At 42.0% G+C, this 8095-nt stretch overlaps 1 protein-coding gene across 3 annotated transcripts in view; it reads left to right on the top strand.

Moving 5' to 3' along the window:
• The first annotated feature begins 1363 nt into the window (after nucleotides 1–1363).
• Nucleotides 1364–8095, top strand: part of LOC113125517 (galactosylgalactosylxylosylprotein 3-beta-glucuronosyltransferase 1) — a 61682-nt gene continuing 54950 nt past the window's right edge. For all 3 annotated transcript variants that reach the window (XM_026299025.1, XM_026299028.1, XM_026299024.1), the window contains exon 1: nucleotides 1364–1877. The gene's annotated coding sequence lies outside the window, so the exon portion shown is untranslated. The remainder of the gene's footprint in view (nucleotides 1878–8095) is intronic.

Here is an 8095-nt window from a genome sequence, read left to right as displayed (position 1 = left end):
GTTCTGAAAACTCTTTCTAAAACCTTTCTAGTAAATCGTCAAACCGTTAAACACCCGTGTCTCACACTCGTGTTTTTATATTCACCACCTTGAGTCATGAGAGTCCAGACTGACTGACGGACTAAAGCTCAGAATATTGCATGACACTTTGCAGTGAAATGTAGCACACAGTCCCTAGATCATCTGAGGGCTTTTCTTCAGGTTATGCAGGCAGACATGCACACGGTAATATAATGGTGGCTGTGCTCTTAACAGCAATTTAGTTATTTCAGTTCCTTCTTGGCTGCTGCCTGCTTTTTTCCCATCACACTCTGAGGGCAAAATGCAAAGTGGTTTGATATATCAGACAATTAAAAACACAAATGTGTGGAAATGTGTGTTTATGAGCTTATTCATTTTCACACGATATATTGAGTGAAATGAGTCAGAATTTAATCAGTCTTTTTCTGTCTCTCCCCATGGTCTTGTTTTTCTTGCTGTAATGTCCACAACCATGGGTCCCTTGAGCAGGACCACCTCTTCATGTTCCAGCCTTCCTGGCTCAGCTTTTCTGAGAGCCAGGTCTGGTTCAAAGGAGTTGAGCTGGCCAAGGTGTTTTTTTTTTTTCTTTCTTTTATCCTCACACCAGACGGTGTTTCACCTCCACAGCAGACAGGCTCTTTATTCAGCGACGCCTGAAATTAGATGGTGCACATTTTAGTGGGATGGAAATGTTATGGTGGAATTGGCATCGAGGTAGTCTCTGCCAGTCACTGAAGCTGTGGTAGCATCTGGGCAACACAATGATTCTTGTTCTGTGCATGCAAAAATGTGTTCATTCAATTCAGTTTCTGCAATATGTTTCTGCATGTGTGCTATTGTGCAGTCAGTCATGCATATGGGGCAAATGCAGCTCTTCCAGAAGTAATTCACGGCTGCCAAACCCAAACACGTACAGTATGTTTTTATACAGTGACTATATGTCTGAGCTGTTGGGCTGAAGGATCTGTACTGTTAGGTTATATGTGTGTCAGTGAACTTCAAATATAACAGACATGTTGTGCTCTGTAGAGCTTGTACATTATATCCAAATTAAATAGCATAATTAACTGACTGTACACATGGAAAAACATGAACCACTATCTGTCTTTGACCACATTGTTTTCTTCAACACCTTCCTCTCTTTTCTGGCCAAGTAACTCCCCCTTTCCTCTCTCTTCGCCCCCCTCTCTGCTTTCAGTGCTGCAGCCCACCCTGCTCTGAGCATTAATGGTACATGCCGTTAGAAAGCCCGTGTTTGGAAGGGAGGAGGAGAGGGTGGTCTCAGGCTCAGCTAAGAGGCTACTTTAGTCCCCAACATAAGCACATTCACAGATGTCTCCACACTCGTAGAGCCGTCTCACCCGTCACGACGGAGCAGCCTGCCTCTGTGTGAACCAGCGAGCCGTGGACACACAGAAACAAAGAGACAGATACAAGCAGGGGTAGAGAGGAGAAGGGTGGGGGGGAGAGCAAGAGAAAGAAGAGGTGAAGAGCCGCGGAGCAAAACACATACATCGCTCCCGACTCTGACGTTTCCCCTCATGCGCGTCTGAGCGCAAGAAGAGGAGAGAGGCAAAGGAGGAAAATAAATCCTGGGAGTGTGCGTCCTCTCTTTGCTTTAGATTTCTCTTCGTCTTTTATCTGCATCATCCAAGGCATGAAGGCGGGTGTCAGCTGGCACAGCAGAATAATAGAAAGGGATGCTTTGAATGCTGCCTCTATTTCGACAGGGGACAAGGAAGAGGAAGGGGGGGACATCACACAGCAGGCACAAAAACCGGATTTCTAGAATGAATGGGAGTCCTTCTGCTGCATGCGCTGGGAATAGCAGTCTCACACTGAAGTCTCTGAATGAGGTAAAATCATACCACTTTCTTTTTTCCCCCTGTGCCTGATTTGCCGGCAGGGTCAGGTAGAGATCTGAAAGCATGCATATAAGCTTGACAGAGATGAACCAATTTCCATGCTGATCATGTTTGGAACGGCAGTGGGGAGATTGCCATCTTTGTCCCTGGATCGCATGGTGCAAGTGTGAGGGAGAATCTGTGCATGTTTCATGCCGCAGAGAGGCAGTGTGAGCTGAGGGTAGAAGAGGAGTCGGCGTCGGCCTGATGAAGGATTGCTGATAATCCTCATGATGAGCATTTGGGTGCTGAGATAGCAGAAGTGCATGAAGAGATTTCCTCTCATAACCGGCCAGCAGAGCTGCTGCTGCGCAAAGTCCAGTTAGAATTTAGGTTCAATGAACTCATATGAAAAATTAAATGGACTTTGTTATGAAATATTAATTCAGAAAACCCTGGAGAACATAAACCAGTTTTTAGACTTAAAACAAAACCCTGGGCAGGAATGGAACAAAATTCAGTGCATGTTTTCTAACGCAAAAGTCTGACAGAGCACTTCCACTAGTGGCCCTGGGGAACCCTACACTACCTTCCAGAGAGAAAATAACAACTTGTCCACAGAAGCGAACAAAAAAGGGGCATTGGCTTGAGAAAAGGGAGGCTTGAGTTAGAGTTAAGTGGGTTGTACATTCTCATTTCTGACACCTACACAGGAACGTCTGGCTCTGTTTGAGCCGATGCAGTAGTCCCAGTTGTTCTCTGGACCAGCACAGGCACTCCGTCAGTCAATCAAATTTATTTATGGAGCACTTTAAAAACTACATCCAGTTGACCCAAGTACTTTACATAGACAGAATAAGATCATTAAGTAATCAAGGAACTCTGCTCGTTAACCATGGAAAGAAAAAAAAAATCGTGCATGTTTCAAACATGCTCATGTCTGATAATAAGATAATGGGGACATGTTTTGACGATTATGATCATTTGGGTGTGCATAGTGTAGGGATGGGGACAGCAGGATGGGGGCAACAGGGACTGCAGTCTTAGTGTGCGTGTGAGACGTGTTTGGCACTATCGGGCTTCAGTGCTTAATTGTGTGCATTTCTGTAGTTAGCAGGGACTCTGAGTCATCTCTGGAAAATCTTGCACAGTGGGCTAAACATTATTGGACTCAGTTCTTAAGCCTTTACTCATGTGTCAAGCTACATCACCCTGACTTTCACTGGAAGTTCTGACTGGTCCAGCACTCTGACACCCATCATGACATCAGGCATATTGGCAAAATGTGTTGTCATATTGTCACAATTAAGCCTTTGTATCTGACAAGAGGCGCATTATAATAAAAAGAGCATGCCACAAGGAAAAAGCACAGAAGCACTCTAATTCTTTATTTCAAAATACCTTTAAATAGTTATACTCAGTGAGCCTTACCACACACTAAAGGTATATCTGACATAACACTGTGAAATGGACCCCAACCTCTGGTCACCGCAGGCTGCGTACCTACTGAAATACACAGTGTTTCATTCCTCCATACACAACAGTACTGACCCTTTGTGCTCCTCTCTCTCTAAGCTTTTAGTCTACTTACATGATGGCACTTAAACCCATCGCCTGTTCCTCAGCCCATACAGCATGCTCACATGCAGTAAAGCTGTACATGTTCCCAGCTGTTTCTCACACGGGTATTAGCACGCTTCTATCACACTGCACTCTTTAGCCATGTATATATTTAGTCTCTGCTCAGTCTGGCACTGTCAGCAAATAGCATCCAGGTCTCATTCGCCTTGTCATTTCATTCTGTGTTCATGGTTGCACCTCTTGCCTTGGCTGTACAATACACAAAATGCTTAGGGACCTTAGTAATGTGATAGAAATCAATAGAATCAAATAGAATAGACCACCACTTCACAATGTACAGACAGTGTAGTTTATTTCCTTTTAAATTGTTCTTTATGAATTTTTTACCAAACACATTGTAACAGCAAAATATTAAATATTTCAGCAGTGGTGCTGTTGGTTTCAAAGCCCTTTCCATAATTGACCAACGTTTAACGTCAAAGAGAAATATCTCCTCATTAACTTTAAACATGACTAGTTTCCATCGCTAGTTTATTTGACTGACCTCAGCTACTATGTAGTCACCATCATCCTTCAGTCTTTTAAACTGATCATTCAAAAGATAAGATATGTGTACCTGCTGCAGCAATCCAGCCTAAGTCTGTACCTGTGTGAAGTTGGCACACCATGATAAGAATATTAAAAAAACACTTTATGTTTGTGTATTGTCTGTGGGCGTTAATGCAGGCTCTGTGTTTACTGAAATTAAGCGTTACATTTGTAAATGGGCCTTTGCAGCCCATGTCCAAATGACTCTAAAGTGGTGACTTCATCATTTGCACATCCTTTGTGTGTGTTAGTCAAAACAAAAGAAACGTTTTTGCTTCATTAATTCTCAAGCTATGAGAATCACACGTCAGATAAATACGCTGTAACTTGAGAGACATTTCTTTTGCTTGACTAAATATTCACAAACAAAGAACAAACATGAGCCCACTCACTATGTGACTTTGGTGTTAATGTCTATTAAACTTAAAGCCAAGTGATTAATGCAAGATGTACAGTTGTTCTGGCTGTGTCATGTCTGTGTAATGGCAATTGTGTAGCCTGACAGGATGAACTAGTGTCCATTTAACTTGGCTTTTAATGATCCCAGGTCCGGGCACATTTGTTCAAGTTCATTGTTCATGTCATGTCAGGACACGTCTTCTCCCAGGTGAATTAGCCAGATACAACACATGTACTCACGAACAGCCTCACTGTGTTGCACTGCTAAGCATTGACTGTGTGCACGCGTATATGGGTGTGGAGGGTCACCTGCATTTCATACTAGCCTCAGTCAGCCACGTGCAGTGTAGAAAGTACACGTTGCAGAACGTCGTCTCGAATATTAATGAACTATGTGAAATTTCAGCAGTGCTCATGATGCATATTGTACACATGATACTGTTATGTCGCTATCCATTATATTGTAAATATGCAGGCGTTGCATGTTCCAGTGTGGCTTGCACATTTTCATCACTGGTAGCACAGCTGTATTTCACACGTCATTGAACAGTGTAATAATGTCTATGAAACCTGACAAGACGAAGGATTAGTCTTTGCACATATGTTTTGAAAGCTACTGACAAGGCTGCGGAGGTTTTGAAACAGAGGGGTCACGTGTGGGTGTGTGTGAAATGTCTACCTACACTGAGAGCCCACTGATACAGGTTTTTGAGCCCCACTTCACTGGATAAAATTCATTTGTGTTTGATGTCTGTTCAGTGTGTGTCGTAGGCTTCTCTTTGAAGGCAACTGAGCTTCTCTGCAGATTCAGTCATGGAGCTGTCCTCCCTTGGGCAACCGAGAGTCGAATCAGCAGACATAAGAATAAAAAAAATCAAATACAATAGGAACTCTATATGGCTGAATAACTCACAGTATAAAGTCTAGGCCTCGCGATACAGTATGTGTTTAGGTTTCTGTAAAAACTACTCTCATATTTGGCTATAAGCATTGGAAAAGCATACTCAACCACAAGAACCACTTTTGTGTATCCATTATAATAAAAATATGTAACAAAAAGGCAAATCCAATGCAGGAATGGGTAGCAGCAGTGCATCAATTACTGGACATTAACCGCTGCTAGTGTTGGACAGAGTGATGTTACAGCAGCCTGATATTTTGGATATAGTTGTATTACACTGCTGAAAACAGAAAATATCTCTGTTTGTAATTGTGGTGGTTATTATAAAGGCATGTTGACGCACTGCGTGACTCACAGAAAGAGTTCAGTCTAAAATACAGTCGGCCTAGATTGATTAAACTGATTGAAGCTCAGATTTTTATACTACATAACTCCAGGTTGTGTGTTTCATACACTGTCAAGGTAGTTTGGTAGATATTTGGTTTCACTTGTTATTCAGGATCATAGAGAGGAAAGATCTACTAAGCAATGGCTGCTTGTAACAATGGATATTTGCTCTTTACCATGAAATCAGAATCATTTTCACTGGCCAGGTTTGTGCACACAATTCCTAGTCTTTGTGCACCAGCTTGGCCAATAAAGATGATATAAGTCACTCTGCTCAGCAGTGTCAAAAATTGACATCTAGATTATATGAAAATATGTGATGACATAGTTTAACTGTGGCTCATGGTGGTCCCTAAGGCTGGGGCTTTAAACATACTGGGATCACAATCTTTTTAATAAAGCAAGTTCTAGCACTGAGGACTAAGAACAATCTGTTGGGACTTGCAGCAGCACTGTTGTACCTCTGTGGATTATACTCCATGGGGCACTTAAAATCTGTCTGACTGCCCATTAAGATAGGCACTATCCAGGCTCATTAATGTCCTGCAGAGGAATTAAAATAAAGTGTGCTCCACAGACTTGTGCCGGCGGAGGCTGTCTGCCTTTTCTCTTTTGAAGCTTCTCTCCCTCCAGGGACAGCTGTTGTTTGCCTGAGGTACATCAGAGCAGCTTGGAGTGACCAGCACCACGGAATAATTAGATGCTCAATTCCTCCAAATTGTTGTAGCTGTTGAGTTCATCCTGACTTGTTTCAGCAATTTCAGCCAAATATAATCGGTGTGTAGGACATCAGCTTTCCCTTTAATGGGAAATTGGATTTGAAAACGGGATTATAAGAGGATGATGGGGTGCTATCCTGGAAGTAGTGAAGTAATATGAACTGCAGTCAAGTGCATTAAAATCTAAGAACGATGTGCCTAATATATTTATTTGTTTTCCATTGTGTCCCTTATATAGTGATCTTTTTTAATTATGGCCATAACAGAGGAGGTAATCATAAAAGACACTTCATGAATTAACAATATTATTACTTTGCTTGTTGCCCATAGCCACCCTTCAGGTTGATATGTTTTCATTTTTCAGTTCTTGTGGACCCCCCCCTCTTTTTTAAAATTTTTGTTTTTTTTAACAGATGTTTTGCATCTGATGCGCAACTTAGTCTGGCTGATAACAAAATGAACAGCATCATTTTCTGTTTAACAGTTTATAGAGCTGAGGCTTGTAATGGTTTTTACTGGTTCAATCAGTAATGCTGCATGATTCAAACAAGTTTCCCCTTTTTCTTAATGAATTTTTCTTTTTTTTTTTTTTTTGTATAATCCCATTATGGGTATTTGTTGTCCCAGGGGGCAGTACTGCTCAGTTAGAAAAAAGAAAGTATTGGGGACAGCTGGCAGTGTGCAATCAGTTGTTTTCACATTCATCCAGCCTGCTGGAGATTAGGAGTCGGAGCAGAGATGCTACTGGAGGCATATAGCATGTGCAGACATGTAGCATACAGTACAGTATATACAGTCACACAGGCACCGAACACACGCACACACGCACACACACACACACACACATCTGCAACATCTACAGGCAGAAACAAGCAAAATCTCCTGACCCAGCCCTCAAGCTTTAGCTCCCCCACTGTCAAACTACATTTTGCTGCACATAGTGACCAACAGTAGAGCAGAAATGACTTCTTTTCTCCCTCGTCTTTCTCGCCTATCTTCTAATATTTTATTTGAGAGTCACGATTACATAATGAAAGAGCAGCAAGAGCTCTGTCCTTCATCTCAGAATGAGCTTAACCTATAATCAGCATGGTGGAGCTGGCACAGCTTTGTCTGTAGCAGACTGTTGAGGGGCGAAGGTTGGCGAGTTGTATTGGAGGTGTTTTAGATTCAGGAGGCTGAAATGATCATTTCACATAATGATAGTTCTTCCGTATTATAACACTGTAGACACAGTGATGTAATGTGACAGTGTCAGTGAACCCACAAGGTGAGGTCTGCGTTCGTTAAGACAGAACAGTGCTACAAAACAAAACTAAGGATCATTATTGACGGCGTATTCACAGCTCAGACTACCAAATACGATTGATTTGTGCAGTGAATCATCCATAACTTATAATTTTATCCTATCTGATAAAAATCTTCTTGCTTCCAGGGATCACTGCTGTAAGTACTCACTTACTCAGGCTATAGTGATGGCAAACACATAGCACAACAAGAGGTCCTGGTTTTGAGGCACAAACAAGCTCTCTCAATTACCCTCTTGAGAAAATCCTTGAGGCTTTGTCGTAAATCCCTCAGATTTAATGAGAACTAAATGTCTGTCCACCTCTTTAGAGGGAAAGAATCACTTTATGAACATGTTGGGAGATTAT

This window comes from Mastacembelus armatus, chromosome 13 (genome assembly GCF_900324485.2).
Source record: "Mastacembelus armatus chromosome 13, fMasArm1.2, whole genome shotgun sequence".
NCBI classification, from domain to species: domain Eukaryota; kingdom Metazoa; phylum Chordata; class Actinopteri; order Synbranchiformes; family Mastacembelidae; genus Mastacembelus; species Mastacembelus armatus.
The sequence above is the reverse complement of the archived record's forward strand: the minus strand, read 5'-3'. Positions and strand labels throughout refer to the sequence as shown.